Genomic DNA, 26,838 nt, shown 5'->3' on the forward strand with positions numbered 1-26,838 from the left:
CCTTGTGGGGAAAGTGAGATAAATACATTCCTGTTTCAGCGGAGGAACTACTAAAGTGAAGTCTTGCTGCAAGGTAAAGGATAAAACATACAGTAGGCTAAATACTGGAGTCCTCGCTCAAACGAAACTTCCATTAATTACAGTGGTGGTGGTGAGGGGGAGTTGCCAGAGAAAATAATGATGTAAATAATAAACCGCAGAGAAGAGAGGCCACTTCCTGAGTTTTCATGTGCATAATTTCCTTAGAATTCATCCATGAGCACAGAATGCTTTGCTGCTTTCCATCCACTCCCTGGAGTTGCGGCGCTAAGTATTATTACGGTCATTCATTATTACTATTATTATTCCCTTAAACCATGGATCTTGGGGAGACCAGCAGAGGGAGTGGTCAAATGCCAGGCCCCAAAGGCTCCTGGACAGAACAGTTTCTGCAGGAGCCTTACTTCTAGGTTTTCCCCTACTGGACTCTTCCCAGAAACCCCACCTCCAAAGGAGAGTTACACAACTCAGAGGGCAAGTCAAATAAATAGTCACTCTCTCTGTATCATCATCTGCTAGATTTATAATAGGACTGAGGGTGGTGGAAGAATCTGAAAGAAACAACCAACTCCCTCTGCCTTTCTTCTCCCCCTCTTCCAATGCTGCAGAACCAGAAACTCATTTGTCTGACACAGAGAGGGATTCAGCATCCGAGGAGTATACACCAAAGGTGTACCCCCTTCTTCCATGCCCCTCTTGCCAAGCCTGGCTGCATGAGCTCAGGACCCCCTCCGCTCAAGTTACCCATGTGAAGGACTTCAGGATCTGACTCCTAATGAGTGTAATTATGGCATGAAAGGAGAAGTGAAATGCAGTTCGTCTGGCAGTTGCATCCACAGGGGCCATGATCACTGGAAGCGGTAAGCTGCTCTAGTTCTGCTTTGTAGAGCCTTGAACAATGAAGCACAACGTTTCCCAGTAAACACTTCCTGTTTTTATTAGCTGCCCTGGGGTGAGACCTTAGTCTTCACTCCCCGCGGCGGTAACACATCAAGGGTAGTCATGAAGATGTTGCGTGCGTCTCCCTTCTGCTTCCCCCAGCACATGCTAATTGCTAACTCTCAGTAGAGGCCATATGGATCCTTTTTACTTAAGGGGGAAAAAAAACAAACCAACCTCCCAAAGTTTTATAACAATGTTTGGTTTTGGGGGGTTTGTATTTTATCCATGTTAGCTTCAGAATTGCAAAGCTGTATACATGAAAGCTGCCTCCAATCTATGCACAAACCATTAAAAGAAAACTTTCCTGTCCTCTGGCCTGGGTAGTAACTGCTCACAGCCACAATTAGCAGGGACCTTTGGCTGCCTCCAGATCATTGTGTGTTTTGTTTCATTTTATGAAAAGGAATAAAAGATAAAAAGAATTCGTCACTGATAATTTAGGAGGGAAACATACCAAATAGATGGAGCAAAAGCAGGATGGGGGCAGAGAGGGTGGTTTGTACTGTTGTCTTAAAACTGCAAGGAAGAACAAAGTTGACAAAGTACATACTTTTTTTTCTCTAATCCTGGTTGATGGATAATAACTGGCACAAAATAATCAATCAGAGACATGGCCCAAACATATCCAACAAAGGAACCTTGGTAAATCGACAGTGCCTACACAGGGCCTTTTCCAAAGCCCATTGAAGTTAAGTGGAGTTTTTCCTTTGTCTGGTTCGGCTCAAGCCCATGGATTCCAGCTCTGGGGTCAAATGCACAATGAATATGTGTATCATTACATCTGCTGCTTATGAGCATGCACATCAAATGCCAGGAAATTAAATGAAAGTTGAAATCCAGAGGCTGCTGATCTTTAATTTTGATATCTGGTTTTTGACAGCACCCATCACAAGCGAAGCCAATATCCCTCTTTAGTCATTAAGAAGAGAAGCACTGGGACAAAGCCTCGACTCCAATGTTCCCAAACCTGGGTGACTAAAATTCGGCTCATCAATCTGTGTTTAGGCACCTAATCTAAAAGCAGCCCAACTTTCAGAGGCCCTGAGGACCCACCAGTCCTACTCCTGCCCCCTCTCTCTTTCCCCCCTCCCCGGATGGATGGCTCTGTGGCCTCTAGAGAAGAGGGAGATGTTGCCTTAGAAGAGGCTGCACAGACGGAAGGGGAGCACATCGGTCTTCAGATCTGAGGTGGTGGGGTGCATCTAGGCTATTCACAGTTCTTGTGAACTGTTACTATTGACAGGTTTCAGAGGAACAGCCGTGTTAGTCTGTATTCGCAAAAAGAAAAGGAGTACTTGTGGCACCTTAGAGACTAACCAATTTATTTGAGCATGAGCTTTCGTGAGCTACAGCTCACTTCATCAGATGTTTACCGTGGAAACTGCAGCAGACTTTATATACACACAGAGAATATGAAACAATACCTCCTCCCACCCCACTGTCCTGCTGGTAATAGCTTATCTAAAGTGATCAACAGGTGGGCCATTTCCAGCACAAATCCAGGTTTTCTCACCCTCCACCCCCCACACAAATTCACTCTCCTGCTGGTGCTAGCCCATCCAAAGTGACAACTCTTTACATAATCAAGTAGGGCTATTTCCTGCATAGATCAAGGTTTTCTCACATCCCCCCCACCCCCATACACACACAAACTCACTCTCCTGCTGGTAATAGCTCATCTAAACTGACCACTCTCCAAGTTTAAATCCAAGTTAAACCAGAACATCTGGGGGGGGGGGGTAGGAAAAAACAAGAAGAAACAGGCTACCTTGCATAATGACTTAGCCACTCCCAGTCTCTATTTAAGCCTAAATTAATAGTATCCAATTTGCAAATGAATTCCAATTCAGCAGTTTCTCGCTGGAGTCTGGATTTGAAGTTTTTTTGTTTTAAGATAGCGACCTTCATGTCTGTGATTGCGTGACCAGAGAGATTGAAGTGTTCTCCGACTGGTTTATGAATGTTATAATTCTTGACATCTGATTTGTGTCCATTTATTCTTTTACGTAGAGACTGTCCAGTTTGACCAATGTACATGGCAGAGGGGCATTGCTGGCACATGATGGCATATATCACATTGGTGGATGTGCAGGTGAACGAGCCTCTGATAGCGTGGCTGATGTTATTAGGCCCTGTGATGGTGTCCCCTGAATAGATATGTGGGCACAATTGGCAACGGGCTTTGTTGCAAGGATAAGTTCCTGGGTTAGTGGTTCTGTTGTGTGGTATGTGGTTGTTGGTGAGTATTTGCTTCAGGTTGCGGGGCTGTCTGTAGGCAAGGACTGGCCTGTCTCCCAAGACTTGTGAGAGTGTTGGGTCATCCTTTAGGATAGGTTGTAGATCCTTAATAATGCGTTGGAGGGGTTTTAGTTGGGGGCTGAAGGTGACCGCTAGTGGCGTTCTGTTATTTTCTTTGTTAGGCCTGTCCTGTAGTAGGTAACTTCTGGGAACTCTTCTGGCTCTATCAATCTGTTTCTTTACTTCTGCAGGTGGGTATTGTAGTTGTAAGAAAGCTTGACAGAGATCTTGTAGGTGTTTGTCTCTGTCTGAGGGGTTGGAGCAAATGCGGTTGTATCGCAGAGCTTGGCTGTAGACGATGGATCGTGTGGTGTGGTCAGGGTGAAAGCTGGAGGCATGCAGGTAGGAATAGCGGTCAGTAGGTTTCCGGTATAGGGTGGTGTTTATGTGGCCATCGTTTATTAGCACTGTAGTGTCCAGGAAGTGGATCTCTTGTGTGGACTGGACCAGGCTGAGGTTGGTGGTGGGATGGAAATTGTTGAAATCGTGGTGGAATTCCTCAAGGGCTTCTTTTCCATGGGTCCAGATGATGAAGATGTCATCAATATAGCGCAAGTAGAGTAGGGGCTTTAGGGGACGAGAGCTGAGGAAGCGTTGTTCTAAATCAGCCATAAAAATGTTGGCATACTGTGGGGCCATGCGGGTACCCATAGCAGTGCCGCTGATCTGAAGGTATACATTGTCCCCAAATGTGAAATAGTTATGGGTAAGGACAAAGTCACAAAGTTCAGCCACCAGGTTAGCCGTGACATTATCGGGGATAGTGTTCTTGACGGCTTGTAGTCCATCTTTGTGTGGAATGTTGGTGTAGAGGGCTTCGACATCCATAGTAGCCAGGATGGTGTTATCAGGAAGATCACCGATGGATTGAAGTTTCCTCAGGAAGTCAGTGGTGTCTCGAAGGTAGCTGGGAGTGCTGGTAGCGTAGGGCCTGAGGAGGGAGTCTACATAGCCAGACAATCCTGCTGTCAGGGTGCCAATGCCTGAGATGATGGGGCGCCCAGGATTTCCAGGTTTATGGATCTTGGGTAGTAGATAGAATATCCCAGGTCGGGGTTCCAGGGGTGTGTCTGTGCGGATTTGATCTTGTGCTTTTTCAGGAAGTTTCTTGAGCAAATGCTGTAGTTGCTTTTGGTAACTCTCAGTGGGATCATAGGGTAATGGCTTGTAGAAACTCGTGTTGGAGAGCTGCCGAGCAGCCTCTTGTTCATATTCCGACCTATTCATGATGACAACAGCACCTCCTTTGTCAGCCTTTTTGATTATGATGTCAGAGTTGTTTCTGAGGCTGTGGATGGCATTGCGTTCCGCATGGCTGAGGTTATGGGGCAAGTGATGCTGCTTTTCCACAATCTCAGCCCGTGCACGTCGGCGGAAGCACTCTATGTAGAAGTCCAGTCTGCTGTTTCGACCTTCAGGAGGAGTCCATCTAGAATCCCTCTTTCTGTAGTGTTGGCAGGGAGACCTCTGTGGATTAGTATGTTGTTCAGAGGTATTTTGGAAATATTCCTTGAGACGGAGACGTCGAAAATAGGATTCTAGGTCACCACAGAACTGTATCATGTTCGTGGGGGTGGAGGGGCAGAAGGAGAGGCCCCGAGATAGAACAGCTGCTTCTGCTGGGCTGAGAGCATAGTTGGATAGGTTAACAATATTGCTAGGTGGGGTGAGGGAACCATTGCTGTGGCCCCTTGTAGCATGTAGTAGTTTAGAAAGTTTAGTGTCTTTTTTCTTTTGTAGAGAAGCAAAGTGTGCGTTGTAAATGGCTTGTCTAGTTTTAGTAAAATCCAGCCACGAGGAAGTTTGTGTGGAAGGTTGGTTCTTTATGAGAGTATCCATTTTTGAGAGCTCATTCTTAATCTTTCCCTGTTTGCTGTAGAGGATCTTGATCAGGTGATTCCGCAGTTTCTTTGAGAGCGTGAGGCACAAGCTGTCAGCATAGTCTGTGTGGTATGTAGATTGTAATGGATTTTTGACCTTCAGTCCTTTTGGTACGATGTCCATCTGTTTGCATTTGGAAAGGAAGATGATGTCTGTCTGTATCTGTACAAGTTTCTTCATGCAGTTGATAGATTTCCACTCCATACGGCTAAATGCAGTGCCTTGCATAATGACAGACAGACATCATCTTCCTTTCCAAATGCAAACAGATGGACATCGTACCAAAAGGACTGAAGGTCAAAAATCCATTACAATCTACATACCACACAGACTATGCTGACAGCTTGTGCCTCACGCTCTCAAAGAAACTGCGGAATCACCTGATCAAGATCCTCTACAGCAAACAGGGAAAGATTAAGAATGAGCTCTCAAAAATGGATACTCTCATAAAGAACCAACCTTCCACACAAACTTCCTCGTGGCTGGATTTTACTAAAACTAGACAAGCCATTTACAACGCACACTTTGCTTCTCTACAAAAGAAAAAAGACACTAAACTTTCTAAACTACTACATGCTACAAGGGGCCACAGCAATGGTTCCCTCACCCCACCTAGCAATATTGTTAACCTATCCAACTATGCTCTCAGCCCAGCAGAAGCAGCTGTTCTATCTCGGGGCCTCTCCTTCTGCCCCTCCACCCCCACGAACATGATACAGTTCTGTGGTGACCTAGAATCCTATTTTCGACGTCTCCGTCTCAAGGAATATTTCCAAAATACCTCTGAACAACATACTAATCCACAGAGGTCTCCCTGCCAACACTACAGAAAGAGGGATTCTAGATGGACTCCTCCTGAAGGTCGAAACAGCAGACTGGACTTCTACATAGAGTGCTTCCGCCGACGTGCACGGGCTGAGATTGTGGAAAAGCAGCATCACTTGCCCCATAACCTCAGCCATGCGGAACGCAATGCCATCCACAGCCTCAGAAACAACTCTGACATCATAATCAAAAAGGCTGACAAAGGAGGTGCTGTTGTCATCATGAATAGGTCGGAATATGAACAAGAGGCTGCTCGGCAGCTCTCCAACACGAGTTTCTACAAGCCATTACCCTATGATCCCACTGAGAGTTACCAAAAGCAACTACAGCATTTGCTCAAGAAACTTCCTGAAAAAGCACAAGATCAAATCCGCACAGACACACCCCTGGAACCCCGACCTGGGATATTCTATCTACTACCCAAGATCCATAAACCTGGAAATCCTGGGCGCCCCATCATCTCAGGCATTGGCACCCTGACAGCAGGATTGTCTGGCTATGTAGACTCCCTCCTCAGGCCCTACGCTACCAGCACTCCCAGCTACCTTCGAGACACCACTGACTTCCTGAGGAAACTTCAATCCATCGGTGATCTTCCTGATAACACCATCCTGGCTACTATGGATGTCGAAGCCCTCTACACCAACATTCCACACAAAGATGGACTACAAGCCGTCAAGAACACTATCCCCGATAATGTCACGGCTAACCTGGTGGCTGAACTTTGTGACTTTGTCCTTACCCATAACTATTTCACATTTGGGGACAATGTATACCTTCAGATCAGCGGCACTGCTATGGGTACCCGCATGGCCCCACAGTATGCCAACATTTTTATGGCTGATTTAGAACAACGCTTCCTCAGCTCTCGTCCCCTAAAGCCCCTACTCTACTTGCGCTATATTGATGACATCTTCATCATCTGGACCCATGGAAAAGAAGCCCTTGAGGAATTCCACCACGATTTCAACAATTTCCATCCCACCACCAACCTCAGCCTGGTCCAGTCCACACAAGAGATCCACTTCCTGGACACTACAGTGCTAATAAACGATGGCCACATAAACACCACCCTATACCGGAAACCTACTGACCGCTATTCCTACCTGCATGCCTCCAGCTTTCACCCTGACCACACCACACGATCCATCGTCTACAGCCAAGCTCTGCGATACAACCGCATTTGCTCCAACCCCTCAGACAGAGACAAACACCTACAAGATCTCTGTCAAGCTTTCTTACAACTACAATACCCACCTGCAGAAGTAAAGAAACAGATTGATAGAGCCAGAAGAGTTCCCAGAAGTTACCTACTACAGGACAGGCCTAACAAAGAAAATAACAGAACGCCACTAGCGGTCACCTTCAGCCCCCAACTAAAACCCCTCCAACGCATTATTAAGGATCTACAACCTATCCTAAAGGATGACCCAACACTCTCACAAGTCTTGGGAGACAGGCCAGTCCTTGCCTACAGACAGCCCCGCAACCTGAAGCAAATACTCACCAACAACCACATACCACACAACAGAACCACTAACCCAGGAACTTATCCTTGCAACAAAGCCCGTTGCCAATTGTGCCCACATATCTATTCAGGGGACACCATCACAGGGCCTAATAACATCAGCCACGCTATCAGAGGCTCGTTCACCTGCACATCCACCAATGTGATATATGCCATCATGTGCCAGCAATGCCCCTCTGCCATGTACATTGGTCAAACTGGACAGTCTCTACGTAAAAGAATAAATGGACACAAATCAGATGTCAAGAATTATAACATTCATAAACCAGTCGGAGAACACTTCAATCTCTCTGGTCACGCAATCACAGACATGAAGGTCGCTATCTTAAAACAAAAAAACTTCAAATCCAGACTCCAGCGAGAAACTGCTGAATTGGAATTCATTTGCAAATTGGATACTATTAATTTAGGCTTAAATAGAGACTGGGAGTGGCTAAGTCATTATGCAAGGTAGCCTGTTTCTTCTTGTTTTTTCCTACCCCCCCCCCCCAGATGTTCTGGTTTAACTTGGATTTAAACTTGGAGAGTGGTCAGTTTAGATGAGCTATTACCAGCAGGAGAGTGAGTTTGTGTGTGTATGGGGGTGGGGGGGATGTGAGAAAACCTTGATCTATGCAGGAAATAGCCCTACTTGATTATGTAAAGAGTTGTCACTTTGGATGGGCTAGCACCAGCAGGAGAGTGAATTTGTGTGGGGGGTGGAGGGTGAGAAAACCTGGATTTGTGCTGGAAATGGCCCACCTGTTGATCACTTTAGATAAGCTATTACCAGCAGGACAGTGGGGTGGGAGGAGGTATTGTTTCATATTCTCTGTGTGTATATAAAGTCTGCTGCAGTTTCCACGGTAAACATCTGATGAAGTGAGCTGTAGCTCACGAAAGCTCATGCTCAAATAAATTGGTTAGTCTCTAAGGTGCCACAAGTACTCCTTTTCTTTTTGTTACTATTGAGATTGGCACAGGAGGAAGAAGTTTAGCCAAGAGTAAGGTAGCGGCATCAACGAGATGAGCCAAGCCTTTTTAGCAAGCTCTTTGGAGGCTTAGCTTCTGTTACAATCTGTCCCATCAAAAGGCAAAGAGCAGGTGAATAGAAAGATGGCAAGGCTTTAGCCAACTTCAGCATGCTCCAGGGAGGCACAAAGCACATCCTGTGGGTTGCCACGCATCACTGAGGGCCACTGACATCCCTGGGAGTTGAAAGCACTTAGCACCCTGCAGTATCAGACACGTTTCTTCTCCCAGTCAACTCCATCACCGCCCGCAAACTTATCAAAGCCCTCCCCCGCTTCCCAGCTCCATCCCTGTGAAACTCAGAAGTACCTGCTGCACCTTAATAAACCACTAAGTCCAGGAACCTGGTAAGGATCCAGCAACAGCTGGCTGGAGAAACGCCTTGTATAAACCACACGTGCATTTCTAGTCTAATTCCATTTCAACTCTGCCATTGGCTTGCTTATGGGAGACAAGAGGCAGCTCGGGTGCCCAGCTAGCAAGTGTGAAAAATTGGGACCGGGGGGTCAGGGGTAAAAAGCACCTACATAAGAAAAATCCCCCGATATCTGGACTGTCCCTATAAAATAGGGACGTCTGGTCAACGTAGAGCAGTGATTCCCAACCTTTCCAGACTACTGTCCCCCTTTCAGGAGTCTGATTTGTCTTGCATACCCCAAGTTTCACCTCACTTAAAAACTACTTGTTTACAAGACCAGACATAAAAATACAAAAGTGTCACAGCCGCTGTTACTGACAAATTGCCGACTTTCTCATTTGTCTATATGAAATTTTACTTTGTAATGATTTCGCTAGTTCTTTTTCTGTAGCCTGTTGTAAAACTAGGCAAATATCTAGATGAGCTGATGTACCCCCTGGAAGACCCCTGAGTACCACCAGGGGTACGCATAACCATGCTCTTATGTGAAGTTCCTTTGGCTCTAATCTAATGCCACCATCTCTTTCTCTCCCGTTCTTCCCCCACAACTCCCCCTTCCTCAGGTCCCTTTGTCTCACATCTTCATTAGCACTGCAGAACAGCTCCTGGAAGTGTTTTTTCTTTTCATTGAGATGAGAGCAGCAGCGACAACAAAACATTTTAAATTTGGTAACGTTTTTAACTGTCCCTTCATGAAGCTCGGTCCCTTTGGGATAAACTACAACAGAACCACATGGGAAGTAAGTAGATGCCTAGCGCGGACAACAGGACTTGAGGACTGGGAGAGGGTGCATTGTTTTAGGGGTGTACGTTAAATCAGAGGGAAACGGCTGCACTGTTGAAGATGCACAGGGAGACCTACGTTGCTTTTCAGTGACTCTTCTCCATTTGATGTCCATAGTGGTGCTGGTGGGATCCACGCAGGTCACTCCCCACCTCATCGGTAAGAGGGAGCTTTTGCGAGTGATGGTTGGAAATAAGGACTCTCCATTTAGAAACAGGATCACACTCAGCTGCAGGAAGAGAGGGAGGGGATCCTGGAGGAGCGAGAGGAACTCACCAAACCGGGGCAATTCACCTATCATTGCCCTGTTTTGGATCAGCCAGTTAATGACACAATGGGATCCAGATGCTGATTGAAGCTGCTGGATGCCACTGTAGTATAAATAGTAAATAATAGTACTTGTGGGATCATGGGATGTATGCGCAGAGCTTACCTTCTGTCTGCACCTTACCCCGCTGCAAGCTTTTGTTGTATGCTTGTTCCATTAGTGTTTTCTTGTGGTCCCACCCAGGCTCTTCATTGTATCCACCTGTTGCCTCTCATCTTATCCTTAGAGTATCAGCTTTGGGGGGCAGAGACTCTCCCTATAATCTGTGTTTATACAGCACCTAGCACAGTGGGGTCCTGGTCTGCAGCTGGGGTTCCCTAGGTGCTTAATGACAACATATATCTGTAATATAAGCAATGTACAGGACTCCTGCTGATGCCTATGCTCTTCAGAGATCAGGTTCTTGTCTGTCTCTGACACAAGAGGAAATAATTGTTTCCCCTAATACTATGGTGCTTTATGGGCACAAACAGGGTTTCATGCCCCCATCACTTTTTACTGGCCATAAGGGTGAGCGATGGGGGAGAGAAGGTGGAGATGAGCGAGTGGGGGGCAGGGTCTTGAAGGGAAGAGGTGACATAGGGAGGTAGGAGGACGGGCAGTGTGAAAGCAGAGGCTCGGGAAGAAAGAGTGGCATGAGGGCAGGGCCTCGGTGGAATAGGCAGTGCAAGGGCAGGGGCTCGGGGGGGGAAGGGCAGCGTGGGGGATGGGGCTTTGGGGGGAAGTGGCAGTGTGGGGGGAGGGCCATGGTTCAGATGCTGGTGGCCCCCCATTTTTTAGGGAGCTTCTGCTGCTCCTGATTCAGACTTGCACCCCACTGAAGGCTGGAAACTGGGCTAGCTGGTTCATTGGTCCATTCTGGTGCAGCAGGAGGCTGGCTAAGATGCTAGATGTACTACTAGTGTTTGCAGTCCTGGAGAGTGACTAGCTGTGTAGTGAAGGATCTTCTGGTTTGGGTAACTGCACCTCAATGACTGTCTCTATTTTCTTCTGTTGTGACAGGCTGTCCTCTACCTGAAAGAGCTGAACAGAGCGGTTAGTTGCTGGGCAGTGAAGCAGCTAGTCTGGAGTCCTTGTTCATCTTCTTAATTAACAAACATTATCTTAATCCCAACCCACTGAAAAATTGCCCGTTCTGGTAGGGGAGGACATGAGATACTGGCTGAAATGGACCAGTGGGCTGCTCTGAAGCAGGCCCGAGACAGGATACCCTACCATACTTATGGCTTACTGGTGTCTTCTTACAGGCACAAAAATAAACCCTAAATTGTTTTAGGCCTCTCCACCTCTGGCAGCATTTGGCCTTTATTTTCTGATAATTTGGGTGGATAATATCAACGTTTATTTTTAAGCTTTTTTTCAATTTACAGTTTCACAGCTGTGCAAAATTATGGGTTGTAAGATATTTTTTGGTCTGTTTTGATCAATTTACATTTTCACAATTGCAGGAAATTATGGTGGAGTGAGACAAAAGGGGAAACGATTATTTAATGCCAATAGACTCTGAGAGTCATGAAGTTAAAGCTTTATACCTGTTAAATCAAAACCTGTCACCATCAGATGTCACAATATACAAAGTAAATATCCTTAAAGCAAACTTTAAGAAGTTCTAAAGCAGCATTTTTTTTTTTTACTTTGCCTGTCTGTAAATTTTGATAATTATCGATGGAAATATTTTTGGTTGGTTTGTGTGTGTGTGTATGGTGAAATCAATGTTAATCGACATTTACCGATTAAAATCTACTTCTCCTGAGCCTAGCAATGAGTGAACTCCTGGGAGAAGGGAGCATTCAGTAGGACTGTTTATTGGCAACTAAAGATGTCAGCATTCATGACTAAAGTTCCTTCTGCGTAAGCCGCGTTTCAGGAATTTCCTCGAATGAACAGCACAAAACGAACCCACTTTGAAGTGCCTCACCGAAGGGCTTCAGATGCTGCCACCAGGGATTGGCTTCGTGTTGGACCTACCAAGCCAATCAGCAGAAAACCTAATCAATGAATAACATTAACCATTTGAAGGAGGGGGGAAAAACAACAGCAACAACAATAAAATAATCCAGCCTACGATTCTGTTAAAAAGAACACGTAAGATTTACCCCGATATGTCACACTTCGATGAAAAATTCACTCTGAATTGACATATAGATTTTGCAGCTAAGTCTGTTTCTGAGAGTCCGACATTTAGAGTCTGTTATGTGCCCAGCTAAGTTTACTGTAGCTAGGAGTGATGTTTTGGAGCTAAGGCCCAGATTTGCTTCCTGTGTTTTTCTGTTGATCAGTTCATTAAAGAGCCCTGTACAGGACTGGACCATGTGTTCTCCCTAGCTAGAGTAGGTTTTATTTTTATTTTTTAATCAGGCACCAGTTCTTGCAGTACCTCAGTGCCACAGGACACCTGTGTAGTGTCAGAATCACACAGTAGGTGCAACATACATCATTGCAAATTTGCTACTTCTGGTTGCCATAGCAAATGTATACGTCTCTCTGCTGCAGGCTGTAGTCATATGGTGTACTAAATCCTCACAACTTCTCACCCCAAGTGAGTACAAAACACCTGCCTCAACCTGTTAGTTCAAAGGGAAGACTGTGTCATAGAAACTAGAGATGGGAAAGACTTAAGTCATCCAGTCTATCTGCCTGTCAAACAAAGTATTTAGGCCTCAGATTTTACCCTTTAGATATGAATTTTAGTGCTGGTGAAAGACACCAGACTGATAGCCCAGAACAGCAAAGCTCTGGACAATTATTATTAACTATATCACAATAGTTCCTAGAAGTGCCTGCTGAGAATGAAAACCCTGCCCCTTGTACTGTGCAAACACATAGTGAGAGAAAGAGCCTTCTCTAAGGAGCTTGCAATACAAACAGGCAAGAGACACACTGTGTGGGAGAAAGGTGGGGTTATTATTTCTCGTTTACAGGTGGGTAACTGAGGCACAGAGAGAAGAAGTTTTCAAATGGAATTTGATAATGTTACAAATGGGATTATATGATGGGGTTGCCTGTGATAGCAGAGGGTTGGACTCAATGACCCAGGATGTCTCTTCCAGTCCTACATCCAATTCTCCTGTGAAATGACTTACTCAGGCTCAAACAGCCGGTCATTACAAAAGCTTGGAATAAAACCCAGGTCTCCTGGCTCCCAGTCGAGTGTTCTTTTCACTAGATTGCATTTCCTCCCAGTCGTAGCAGCTGTTCAGTGATATTCCCATCACCAGCTCCACAGAGCTGCAAATGAGGACAAGCCATGGTGAAGGAAGCACAGATCTGCAGAACATGTGTCAGTTACTATTCTACCTTTCACTTGTCAGTTCTCATCCAGATGATGAGATAATACGATTAGGTGAGTTGGGAATTATCAACATTCATTCACCATCCATATTTTCATATCTCAGCAGAGCTAGAGCGTGTTGGTAATCAGTGAAATGGATGTAGAGTGGAGGATTCAATTCCCTGGGCCCCATTTTTAATTCTCAAATTGAAAAATCTGATCCTTCCTTTTCCTATTTTTTCAAAATGTTTCCCATAGTACGGTTTCTCTCTTGCTCCACACTTCACTGTGGAATGACAATCCAATACCCGTTCAACACATATGATAAGCCTGGTTCTTACCTCTCACTGTTATTTGGGATCCCTGTTTGTCTTCTGGAAGGAGCAGCTTGGTTAGTGATTTCAGGCCTGAATATTTGCTCACCTACATCAATTTTACCTGGTCTAACTCCAGTGACTCCAGGGAATAGTGGAAGCTATTCCCACTTTAAACCAGTGTAAAGGCTTCTCCAGAGTAGGAAATCAGCACCGGTATAACTGCATCATTGTATTATTATTATTTAGCATTTATATTGTGGTAGCTTAGTAGCCAATCAGGTTAGGCCCCAGGCCCTTTGTACTTAGCAAACACAGTAAATGACAGTTGTGATACCAGAGCCAACTCCTAATGTAGACACACTGCATTGGTGCAGTTTCCCAGATAACTTATGGGGTAAGTCCTACTGGTGTAAGCTCCATCTTACATCAGGCAGTGCCTCCACGCTGTGGTTTGTGTCAAAAAGCTACACAGAGTCAAAAATCCTCAGTACATCCTAGGCCTAAGGGAGATCTGAATCTGGCCATAGGCAAATGCAGCAGCCTCTCTGTTCTCAACACCACATCTATACGTCCAGTATTCTGTGTGTCTATCTTTAGATTGTAAGATCTTTGGGACTGGGACTGTCTCAAAAGTAGCTGTGTAGGTGCACATACAGGCTGAGATTTTAAAATCTGTTTTGCTGAAGGAGGCTATTTTGGCCAGAAAACCAAAAGCACCTTCCACTCGTTTCAGAAGTGCCAAGAATATTTGTCTTCTCTTTCTCTCTGTCCTGGCTACTTCTGGGATGCCAATCACTGTCATAGGTCATACCTTTTATCTGGACAGTGCCCTGGAGATGAGTAGGGACGTTACGTCATGTCCTCCTAGGGTGTGAGCTGTTCCTGACAAGGACCAGGAATTTCTGCCAAGGTGCCTCATTTTAGGCCCCCTTTTTTAACTGGATACTGCTTTCACATTGCCTCTCCAGTGTTTCAGTTACATTCTAATGTCCCCAACCTCTTTGCTGACCTGACACATTGACACCATCCTAAATCCCCTCTAGTCCAGGCTCTGAATAATCTCACATTCTCAGCCTCTGATTGCACAAGGAAAATAAAAAAAAGATTTCCACTCAGATTCTACCACAGCTTCCTTTGGGGTGGGCTGGGAAGAAACTCTTCACTGCATTCATTATAAAGCATTTCCAAGTGCCCCCAAATCAGCTCTGTCTGTTTATCACCTCACACATGGACGCAGCATATTCAAAACAGGTTTTGCTGTCCCTAATTGCTGGTCCCCCGTGCTGTGACCACTGCCTATCATGCTGCCCAGTATTGCCTCTTTGGTTCCTCATACTCCTCTGTCTGTCTGTATCCACCTGTTGATTCTTTGCTTGGGCTACATCTGCACTACAAGCCAGGGAGCAGGGTAGCCACGGTAACCCAGGTACTGGCAATGGAGGCACAGCTGAGCCATGCCAAATACATATCCACCGGTTCCAGGCGGGTTTGGCCTTGGCACAGCTCAGCCGTTCCTCCACTACCATGGTGACACACATATATGCTTGTGCTCACTCGATGAGAGCTAGTGTGAGTATATATACACAAGCAGGGGACTCACACCCCGAGCTCATAGTGCAGACATGAGCCTTATAGTTTGATTGTAAGCTCTTTGCGACAGGGACTGTCTTTTTGTTCTGTGTTTGTAAAGCACCTAGAGCAATGGGTGCTGGCCTGTGACTAGGACTCCTAGTCACTGCTGGAGCACTAAATGAATTAATAAATACAATTCCATATCTCCATTCAGTAACTGAGGCTCATGAACCTCTCCATGAGCACTAGCATTGTAATGGTCCTTCCCAGCATGGATCCATCGGATAGTGTAAAGTAGGATGGGATGAATCAACTTTCTGGAAAGTAGTGGGCATTCAACCGCTTCAGTGTCATTGTGAGGTATGTTTTATATTACAAAAGCCACACTTTCCCCCATTCATTTAAAAATGGAATCAGTGGGAGTTTCTCATAGCCCTTGGAAGGGTGGGAAGTGGGGAGAATACAGCTGGATGGCTAGATTTCTCTCTCTCTCTCATTCTCTGTCTCTCTCACACACACATACCAGTCCTAGAAGCGTTTAACCATGACCAGCGGAAGTGATGCTGAACCCAACTTGTCCCTTTCTACACTGGCTGCAAAACCACAGTCAGCATCATGTGAGTTAACTCAGTTCTTAAAGATCATGGGCACATACGACAAGATATCCCAGTGAAGACAAGCTCAAAGAGTGCAGTTGAGCATACACAACCTGCAATGTGCTCTTGCAGGTTAGAGCTGATGCCGACGGTCTGCAAAGACTCAACCGACCAACCAAAAAAAACCCCATGGACAGTGGGACAACTTCATAAACTGTTTCCAGTGAGTTCCGATTGGCCATTAATAATATACCACAGAGGAGTGAGGTGGGGCGGCGGTGGCAAGGCGGGCGAGAGGGAACGGGAGGGAGGATTTGGCTACCTGCTCACACATAACAATCAATGTCCACCATAATAATAAAAACAAAACAAAGAAGTGATAACATGGCAAGGAAGTCTCATTACCTTGCTGAAGTCTCATTACATAGCAAAGCTGCTGATGCTGCTTCGCTATGTAAACCATTTCATCCCAGCCAAGTGTTTACCACTTGCATCTGCGGGGGGGAAGTCAGGTAGTGGTGACTGGATTTGAAGCAGCGAAGCACATACATGGGCTGATTAATACAATCACAGGCACTCAGTGTCCTCTCCGTTCCACCCTCACCCTTCAGAGTGCACATGACCCAGGTTTCAACCAAAGCAAATGTGTGTTCTAAGGAGAGATTTATTTTGTTGTTTAATCCTCACATAAGGAGGAAAATGATCTCTGAAGTCGGGACAGAGGCAGGCGTCCCAGGTGGTGGAGATATTCGGAGAGCACAAGGAGTCCGATTATGGGGAGCTAGCAGCACAAGTGCAGGCGCAGAAAGAGAACATATCCCATGCAGAAAGAGTCACTGGTGGAGCCGGAGTCAGAGAAAAAACTATTAACCAGCCGGATCTCACAGAGTGCGAGGAGATTTATCTGAGGGAGACTAATTTGCATGGGGGCCACTGGGAAAAGGTCAGTCTCCAACCAGCTACATCGGGGTGCAGATACCATGGTGATGAGTGAGGTACAAGAACATAGATAGTTTTGTCATCCATGAAGACTGAGTGAATAATGTACTCAATAAATTTAGCCTCTTTTCCTGCACACAGAATATCCCCAAACAGAACATATTCCCAGTGAAAGGCAGCTGGCTGGTGGTCCCGCGGCAAAATGCACTGGGCCTCTATTCTGTTCCTGAGATGGAAGAAAAAAATTGCAAAATCCTCTGTTTGTTTTTGTTTTTCAACCTGTTTGTTTTAGTTATGAATGGTCTGATAAGTTACATGGTATCATTTCTGTTGCTTGATTGGGCTGATAAAGCAAATGAGGTTGTTTCTGATCCCTGACTGCAAGCACTTCTGGTACAGTGTCACAGATCCACAGGTTCAGTGCTCTGGAACAGTCCCCAGGAGGACCCCCTAGGTGTGACAGACCTCCCCCTTAGTGTCTCATTCTTTCACTAGGGTAAGCCACTCAGCTTCACCACCTCCTTAAAGTGAACCTCAGAGCATTCAGCACCCCTGCTTCACACTGTGAGCTCCCATCGACGAGCCCACCTGAGTTGGACTACTGAGACTTGTACACCCAAAGGGAGCAGTGCACCCCCACCTTCAGCATTTGCTATGACTCTCAGCCAGCATTGTAAAAGTAGCAGGGTTTATTAGCTGTCTGGAACAAAGTGTGGAAAGCATAAAGAAAAGGAGTACTTGTGGCACCTTAGAGACTAACCAATTTATTTGAGCATAAGCGTTCGTGAGCTACAGCTCACTTCATCGGATGCATACTGTGCATCCGATGAAGTGAGCTGTAGCTTACGAAAGCTCATGCTCAAATAAATTGGTTAGTCTCTAAGGTGCCACAAGTACTCCTTTCCTTTTTGTGAATACAGACTAACACGGCTGCTACTCTGAAACTTGGTTAGCATAGAGAGCAGAAAGTTACAGGATGATCCATCTTGGTCAGCCCAGAGCCCTCTGGTCCCTTTTTTGTTCAGAAGAGTCTCCAGCTTCCAGCAGCCTACACTTAACAACCCCCCACCTGGCCCCTCCTCAATCCTTTGTTCTTGGGCAAACACAGAAGGTTTCCCGCAGAGGAGTGGGCCATCTGTGGTCGTTAGTTGCTAGGTACCAAATGTCCAGGCAACTGGAGTGGCCACTGTCTTCTTGGACTCTTCATGGACCACAGACAGCTTTGCATCAGTCACACCTGTATCTCTGGGTCTCTGTGAAGAGTAAACAACCTTTTCCCACCACCTAGTTAACCATGCAGCACATAGGAGAAACTGAGACATGCACAGTATTCAGACACAATATTACAGAAAATCCCCATTTCATCAAACACAGAGTCCAAATGTAAAATCTGGTTTCCACGAATAATCACTCAGGTGACTCTGAAATTAGCTCTCTATGATCTTTCCTGCCAATAAAACCCAGTCCCTCAAATGTTTGTGGAATGTGAAAATGCAAAAGGGGAGTGAAGATAATTTGTTTAAAAATTAGAATAAAGATTAACAGGGGAGAAAATGCACTACGTCCATAGCGCTAATATCCATTTACTAATTTCTTGATTAAAATGAAAATGGAAACATTCTCAGCAGGTCTTTCATCTCTTGCCCATTTAATGGAAAATTTGACATATTTAAAGCCGTTTGCACATTGAGTGCAGCTCATTCATGTTCCATTTAGCCAGACCTAACTTCCCTGTGCCCAGTAGATGCAATGTTAAAGGAGGCCAAAATATCTTATTATTCGCTATAGCTTTAAAATGTAGATATAGGAAATCACTGAACTATAGTCATCATTGAGGTGCATTCTTCAGCATCCTTGCTATACAATAGTGTCCTAATAAGAGCTGCAGAGGAAATGAAAAACTGAAATGACCTGGACCAGTGGCCCCCTGCAACTCCAGAGAGTGAGCGACGCCAACACAAGCAAAACAGATGGACACGCCGACCAAAACTGCGCAGAGCCTGATTGTGGAGATGAGCCGTTGGTCCTAAACTCAGCTATGGCCAAGGATATAGGCTTTGGAGGGAAATCCTGGCTACAGCTACAGGTGGGAAACAGTTTTCTCATGCTGTGAACATTTTCAAGATTTCTGAATTTTTTCCCTTTCTGCAACAGGATGAAACTTGGATTTTTTTTAATTTTGTTGGCAATAAAACAGGAAAGAGAGAGAGAGAGCATGCAACCTATTGCTAAAACAGACCTCTGTACCAGGTGACTGGAAGGTAGCTAATGTAATGCTGATTTTTAAAAAGGGCTCCAGAGGTGATCCTGGCAATTACAGGTTGATGAGTCTAGCTTTAGTACTGGACAAATTGGTAGAAACAATAGGAAAGAACAGAATTATCAGACATATAGATAAATATGATTTGTTGGGGAAGATGCAACATAGCTTTTGTAATAGGAAGTCATGCCTCACTAATCTATTAGAATTCTTTGAGGGAGTCAACAAGTATGTGGAAAAGGTGATCCAGTCGATATAGCATACTTGGATTTTCAGAAAGCCTTTGACGAAGCCCCTCACCAAAGGCTGTTAAGGAAAACAGTCATTGGATAAGAGGGAAGGTCCTCCCAGGGATCAGTAACTGGTTAAAAGATAGAAAACAAAGGGTAGGAATAAATGGTCAGTTTTCACACTGGAGAGAGCAAAACAGCAGGGTCCCCTAAGGATCTGAACTGGTACCTGTGCTGTTCAACATGTTCATTAGTGATCTGGAAAAGGGGGTGAACAGTGAAGTGGCAATGCATACAGATAATACAGAATTACTCAAAATAGTTCAGTCCAAAGCTGACTGCAAAGAGTAACAGGAGGATCTCACAAAATTGAGTGACTGGGCAACAAAACGGCAAATGAAATTCAACATTGGTAAGTGCAAAGTAATGAATACTGGAAAAAAATAATCCTAACTTCACACATATAATGATGGTTTCTAAATTAGCTGTTACCACTCAAGAAAGAGATCTTGGAATTATCCTGGATAGTTCTCTGAAAACTTTACCTCAATGTGTAGCAGTAGTCAAAAAGGCTACCAGGATGTTAGGAACTATTAGGAAAGGGATAGAAAATAATAAGAAAATATCATAATGGCACCTATAAAACCGTGGTGCACCCACACTTTCAATATGGTGTCTAGTTCTGGCTGCCCCATCTCCAAAAAGGAATAGTGGAAAAAGTTCAGAGAAGGGCAACAAAGATGATCAAGGGTTATGGAACGGCTTTCATATGAGGAGAGACTAAAAAAATTAGGGCAGTTTATCTTAGAAAAGAGACAATTAAGCAGGGATATCATAGATGACTATAAAATCATGAATAGCATGGAAAAACTGAATAATGAAGTGTTATTTACCCTTTACCATGATACAAAAACCAGTAATAAAAAGAGGAAGCACTTTTTCACACAACTAACCTGTGGACCAGAGTCTGACCCAGCATGGCAGCTCTTATGCGAGAGAAAGAGACTGAACTCAGAAGGCCTGGTTGTTGGGGATTCACCTGGGATGTGGAACACCCAGGTTCAACTCATTGCTTTGATCCAGCAGAGCAGGGATTTGAACCTGAGCCTACCATAGTCTAGGTGAGGGAACTCAACTACCAGGCTGTAGCCTAGTCTACTCATCTGCCTTCTTTTGCTCGTGTTATGACTAGAAATTCCATTCTGCACCTGAGAAACCTTCCCAATGAAAGTTGAAACCGACTTTTTCCAATGAAAAGTATTCTGACTTCACAGGGGTCAGAATATCACTACAGGTAATTATAGGCCTGATCTTGCAAGGTGCTATCCTGCGCCTGAGAGGTGCTGAGCACCCTCTCTGTCCCCACCAAAGTTAATAGCAGTTGAGGGCACTCACAGATTTGGGCCCTTAATGAAGAACTGACAATATTTTTTATTAGGAAAACGGCTGTGCTGAATTTTTTTCCCCTCTGTTCCTAGTCAGTTGAAATAAGCTCCTGATTATGAAGTCAAGAGTCTCTTCTCAGTCACTTTATAAATCTGTTTCAGTTAGTAAATAGTATTTAATTTTTTTAAAGCATTGACCTCAGCTTTAAAACACTGGCTGGGTCAATTATCTAAGGAACAGATGGAACTCAGCTTCCAGACCCAACTCAGATTTAATCACACCCTGAGTTCCACACATGGATGATCTCGCTTGTTTCTTTCCTTCCCTTCCCTCTTTGCATAGCTCCCATTTATATGAAATAGGTTTGCATAAAGCAATAGGTATTCCCTGTAACAGGGGAAGCATTTGGCCTCATAAGCATTCAGCAACAGAGGGTCAGGTTCTCAGCGGGCATAGATCATCATAGCTCCTTCGAAGTCACTGAATCACCAACAAGCCTTAGCTTTCCCTTGGAGAGCACCTATTGAAATACTGGTGGAGTTCAACTGTGCTTAGCTTAGGAGATCTGATAAGATCACAGCCCAAGGTGGGGTTGGCTGCAGCCTCCTTCCCCACGCCTTTCCTTTCACAGAAAGCCATATCCCATGAGCCACCTCCCTAAGGTGTGGGGGGGAGGGAGGAAAGAGGAGTAAACATTATTCAGGGTATGTATCACCTGTTGCTATGACTACGACTAAGCTCCTGATTGACGGTGTTCTTTGCTGCTGGCATCAATTAAAAAAATACTTCTCATAGTTGCATATTTTATTGGTATTGGTATTAACATAAAATCAGATCATTGCATAGGTAACCAGCCAGGAAAGTGAACAGCTGCACATGGCAACAACCAATAATAAAAGAGATGTAAAATACACTCCCTTGGCAGGATCCCACCCTCCAGGCTGGCAACCCCACTGAGCCAAATGCAGAGAGCTAAAGGGGTAGTTCAGTAGCAGGCCCCCTTCTCCCGCAGGAGCAGAGGCAGCTGCTGAACCCTGCGCCAACATGGCTGGGAACCACAAACCACATTATCAAAGAAGAAATATATATGAAGCAGAACAGAAGTTTGGGTCCCTTCCCACCTACTTGCTGGCTGATGTGGAGCTGCAGTGAAACATTAGAAATTGGGGAAGCTGGCAGGCGATGACAGAGAAAGCAAGAGAGCGCGTGGGATTTTAAATCTTCGGCGGTCCTGCTCCCATACAATTCAATGGTAAAACTCCCTCTGATTTCAATGGCGCCCCTACCGCACAGCTGTGGGGAGCAGCAGAATCTGCGTACTCTGCACCTACTGGAATATTTTTCATGCAAAAAATGTCACCCTCTGACCCCTACATTTTCCTGGGCAAAATAACCCTGACTCACTTACAAATAAGCCTGAAACTATTCTCCAGGAACCGTGCCAAGCACAACCACTTGCAGCAGCATTACTGCTGGGTTTGGGTCTCTTGCCGGAGAGTACTGTAATGTTTCTTTGAACCAGGGGTATGTCCAGCCGGAGAGGCAGTGGCTCTATAATTATGACGGCTGCTGGGGCTGTGGCCCACCAAACACCCAAGGAACCAATAGTGTGCCAGATGTACAGCAGCTTGGAGGCAAGCGTTGAAGCTGCTGCAGGGGCTAGTCTCTCTGCTCTAGCCCTGGTGGGTCCTCATAACGGCACCGACATGGAGCTAAATGAGGGGCTATTTTGCTAGGGGTGGAAGAAAGGGGAAGGCTGCAGATACCCCAGGTCCAGTGGCTCAAACAGCTGTAATTCACTATTAAACAATTGGTCCAATTGGGGCCCCTGGGAGGCAGTCCGCTAGAGGTTAGGGCTCCTCAGGTCATGTGCCTAGGGTGCCCCTCCATTCCAGTCTCAGCTAGGTTTCCAAGTTGATCAGATACTGGTGTGTCTCATTGAGCGCCTCTGCACAGACACCTTGCTCCATCTCTGCTGCTTCCCCACAAACCCTGCCCAGACCTGAACCTGGCTGCAGTGCCTGACGGTCACGCCTGGTCCCACATGTGGTTCACTGGCCTCCGCTGCAGCTTTGGCTGGTGCTCTCCTCTGCATTCAGCTTCCTTGCTGTTCCGCTTGCCATGTGGCTGCCTCCTCCCTGGGTCAGGGTGTTTTCTTAGAGTTCTGCCCCCCTCCTTCTACTGTCTAGGGGAAGCGGTTGTGCCCACATGTCCACCCTGGAGGTGGGGAGGGGGTTGATGAGAATGGTAGCTTCCTGCTTAGCAGAGTCATCACAGTTATATAAGAAGAAAAATCCCCCTAGGAGGAAAACCTGGTCCCCGACCCATGAATTTTGTGGCTAAGGATCTGATCCTGCACCGCTGAACTCAGTGGGAGCTTTGCCTAAGTGCTCAGTCCTGCAAAGTGTTGACTGATCAACTCCTGAAAATGCTGAGCATCCCTCCACTTCCATTGGCTCCATTAGAAGTTGAGGGTGCTCTGCACCTCATAGGCTCACAGCCTGAATAAGAAAGACTTTGCTGCTAAGACACCCAGGAGCTGACCCTGCTACAGGCAAATTATTGACTCTGGTTTGGTTTATCACCTGACTGCCCCTTCTCAAAAGGGTGCTGGACTGTGAATAATGAAAGACTTTGTGAGAGTGCCTCTTTTGCCTGTGAAATATTGTGGGAACAAGCACTGGAAGCCACAAACAAAGTCCAAAGACACATGGCGTATGACTCTCTCAGGGCACGTCTACACCGCAAAGACAAACCTGCGGCTGGCCCATGCCAGCCGACTTGGGCTTGTGGGGCTCGAGCTGCGGGGCTGTTTCATTGCTGTGTAGGCTTCCAGGCTTGGGCTGGTGTCTGAGCTCTGGGACCCTCCAACTCTGCAGGGCCCGAGACCCCTGGCTCCACCCAAGCCTGAAAGTCTACACAGCAATGAAACAGCCCCACAGTCCAGGTCCCATGAGCCCAACCAGGGGCCAGCTGCGGGTTTTTCTTGGCTGTGTAGACATACCCTCAGACTCATTGAAAAATTAACCTGAGCTCAGAGTAGACTCCAGCTGTCTCCAGAATGGTTCTACTCCCCTCATTGCTAGCTCCATGCTCTCCTTTCATAGAAGGACATTTTAACAGTCTGCAGGATTTTATCTGAATGTTCAGAAGAGAATCTTGGACTTATTGCAGATTTTATTCTTTATGAGGTGATTAGCATATGGATGAGATGGGAAGGCTTTATGGTCTTGTGTGTTTCCTGGAAAGCCTTTCTACTGCCAGATGGCTTTTGCACATTTGCTTCTAAAGCCGGCATTGTCTGAAGGGCAGGTGGGCTTATTGGCAGGTCTTCAAACCTTCTTCCCCGTCGTCCTTCTTCGCCCAGTCTCTTACTTAGCCCAGCCCTCTGGAAGGGGCGAGTTGAGGCTGATTATCTGTCCTCTTCCATGACATTTCTTGACTTAGCTCACAGGGTGACAGGTTCAGAGCCCAGGAGAAAGAAACTCTCTGTAACGAAACAGGAGTGAACCTCGCCACATCATCCTACCTATGCGCCTCAGCAAAAATCTGGTCCTGCTCCCTCTAGGAATTCATAGGTGCCCATTCCATTTGGTTCTTTCTGAGACAGCTGAAATCTGAGGCCTGTTTGTTATATATTGCAGCTATCTGATCTTTCTATAGATGCAGCCTAAACAATCTTATAGGGCAGGGGATTCTCACTGTCTCTCTCCCTCCCCAGTTCCACAACTACCCAGATAGCAGAATAAGCCACATATCCTGCTAGACTGTTGGTCCTTACAGTATGGAGGTGGTGCAGAGTTCTGAATCACCTGCCTTAAGTGAACTGAATGTGTTTGAAAGAGACACTGCTTCAAACTGTGTTTTTGTAATGCTGACTTTTGCATCATTTAGTACACAATTACTTTTCTTTTTCAGGAACAAAAAGACCATTGGATTCCTTGGCAGGGTGGGGGCAGGGGGGGGGCTCTTCCAGTTTGTCCACTGGGCAGGGAATGCTCCTTGCTCCAGAGGCTGGATTTATCTCCTCTTTGCAGCTGGCCATTCCTTGGATTTCAAATATTTACCAAATCTGCATTTTTCACTGGAATTAAGAATTTCCCTAGAGAAAATGTTTGTTGTAGGAAATACATAGGCAGTGAAATTCTGCCCATTCAGTGCCGATTGTTCACGTTTCCACTGGCACGGCTGCTGTTCCTTGGAAATCAATATAGTGTTATGTCATGCCTGGGGCATTCAACGGTAGTTGCAGTGTTTAGTGCATTTAGTGAGTTACCTCCTGGTGAATGGATCCTATGGGAGCCAGGATCCAGGCAATAGTAAACATGCAATTTCCATCAACATAGCAAACTGGTATCTTCCAGTCAGTGGCTAAAATACAGAGAGAAAACGGTTTGATAGACAACAGCTCATCACATGCTTTTGTTTATGTTTTAACATTGGGTCAATCGTTTTCTTTCATTACGGCCCTTGGATGACTCAATTCCTGGATCAAGATATACAAGAGGACAGAGCAACTCAGTATTTCCTGATCTTAGATGAACTGAGCTGGTGGAGGTTGTAGGTGAAGGGGTCAGAATGTTTGGTCTTGGATAATGGGAGCAGAAACAATACTGGTACTTAGCACATGCATTGGACTTCACCTCTTTAAGGCTCTTCCTAATTATCAGTTAGTGGGTTAATCAGTTACTGATGGCATTAATATGTCAGCACTTTCTCCCAGAGCTGGGCCAAATGCTTCTGTGTATTTAAGTCACCCAAACACAGCTCATATGAAAAGAGCTGGTGGCTCAGAGGAACAGAATGACCTTTGTCTCTAAGTCATCAGTTCAAATTGAGCCCTTGATTCTAAGTTCTTACAACAGGACAGCTGTGTGGTGCCTAGCCCAGTTCCCAGCAAACAGGTCTCCCTTTGCATTTAGCAGTACTTCGCCCTACTTTCTGGCAATCTAGTGAGAGACGGCAAGGATTGGAAGGAGCTATGAAGACTCAACTCTAGAAGTGGGGATCCCTGCTAGCTGAAATGGTGTCTGCTGTCTGTGCTGCACCTGTTCTGTGGGTATAGAGAGAGAATTTCACATCACTCTGATACCTTTCACCTGCATTAAATCCACAAAGAAAATGAAACGAGGAAGGTTCTTGTTTCCAAAGGAGCCCCTTAAATTTACCAGTTGTGGAGTCCATCCTTGAGACCATGGTCTTAAATGATGGAATGATGGATTGGTGGGTAAAGCCTGGCTGACATCAGAGAAATGACACTCCTGAGCTGAGAGAGCTACTCTCCCATATCCTGCAACACAGGCCAGGCTTTGAGATGGAATCACATCCAAATCTGTCAGAGTTGGCCTTAGGTTTACCCCATCAGAGCTGAGAAGCAAGCCAGTGGAACACTTATGCCTTGTAAGTAGAGTTTTGGGAGCAAAAGTTGATGGAGGGAAGCTGCTTGCTCAACTTGATGCAGAGCTGGGAGGTGAAAGCTGACTCAGAAGAGCATGTGAAACTGTCAGCCTGGTGCAAACGCTTTCTGCTGATTGTGTCACACTCAAGTTTCCTAAGTAGGAAGCTCAGGAGCTGGGCCCTATTTGCATGAATTTCACATCCCTTTCTTTGGCTGAGAACACACTCTGCTGCTCGATGGACAGCTCCTTTCTGACTCACTGCTCTAATTATATTTTACCGCTGGAATATGGTACTTATGTCAGAGCTGATAGGTAAAAGTCTACTGAAAAGCAGCAGCTTTTGTAGTTTTCCCCTTCATTCACTTCCATGGCTTTCCCCACATTTCCTCCACCCCCACCTCCAGTTCAATTTTTCAGGTACTAGTAACTCTGGAGAGAGAGGTTCAGAAACTCCGGGCTGCCTCCCTTTGACTTAGGGCCATCCTCTGAATTTATTCATTTATTTTGCATTTCCAGACAGAATTTCTTGGCACAGGCAGGAGAGAGAGGAATGACCCTGCTACTGGGGTAGTTTGTGGCTTGTCTAATTCAGCGGCACCTGCCACACACACCAGGTGAAGGTGTTTTTCCTTGTAGGCTGGTAGCCAGAGTGAAGCTGGTCCCTCAGCACAGAACAGAGGGGAAGGATGTCAGGAAGCTGGTTATAGCTCCTTGGTTCTGAGGACCAGCCTTCACCCTACACTATTGGGAGCTGTGACTGGGTTCTCTACATTGCATCACTGATACAGGGTCTTTAATGCACCCTACATCAGTG

At 45.7% G+C, this 26,838-nt stretch overlaps 1 long non-coding RNA gene across 1 annotated transcript; it reads left to right on the forward strand.

Moving 5' to 3' along the window:
• The first annotated feature begins 673 nt into the window (after positions 1-673).
• LOC142073497 (uncharacterized) lies at positions 674-11,663 on the forward strand. The gene is made up of 3 exons (XR_012670382.1): positions 674-899; positions 9,506-9,682; positions 11,057-11,663. It is a non-coding gene; the product is annotated as an uncharacterized LOC142073497 (long non-coding RNA).
• Positions 11,664-26,838: the final 15,175 nt, after the last annotated feature.

The sequence above is a fragment of the Caretta caretta genome, chromosome 10, assembly GCF_965140235.1.
Source record: "Caretta caretta isolate rCarCar2 chromosome 10, rCarCar1.hap1, whole genome shotgun sequence".
Classification (NCBI taxonomy): Eukaryota; Metazoa; Chordata; order Testudines; family Cheloniidae; genus Caretta; species Caretta caretta.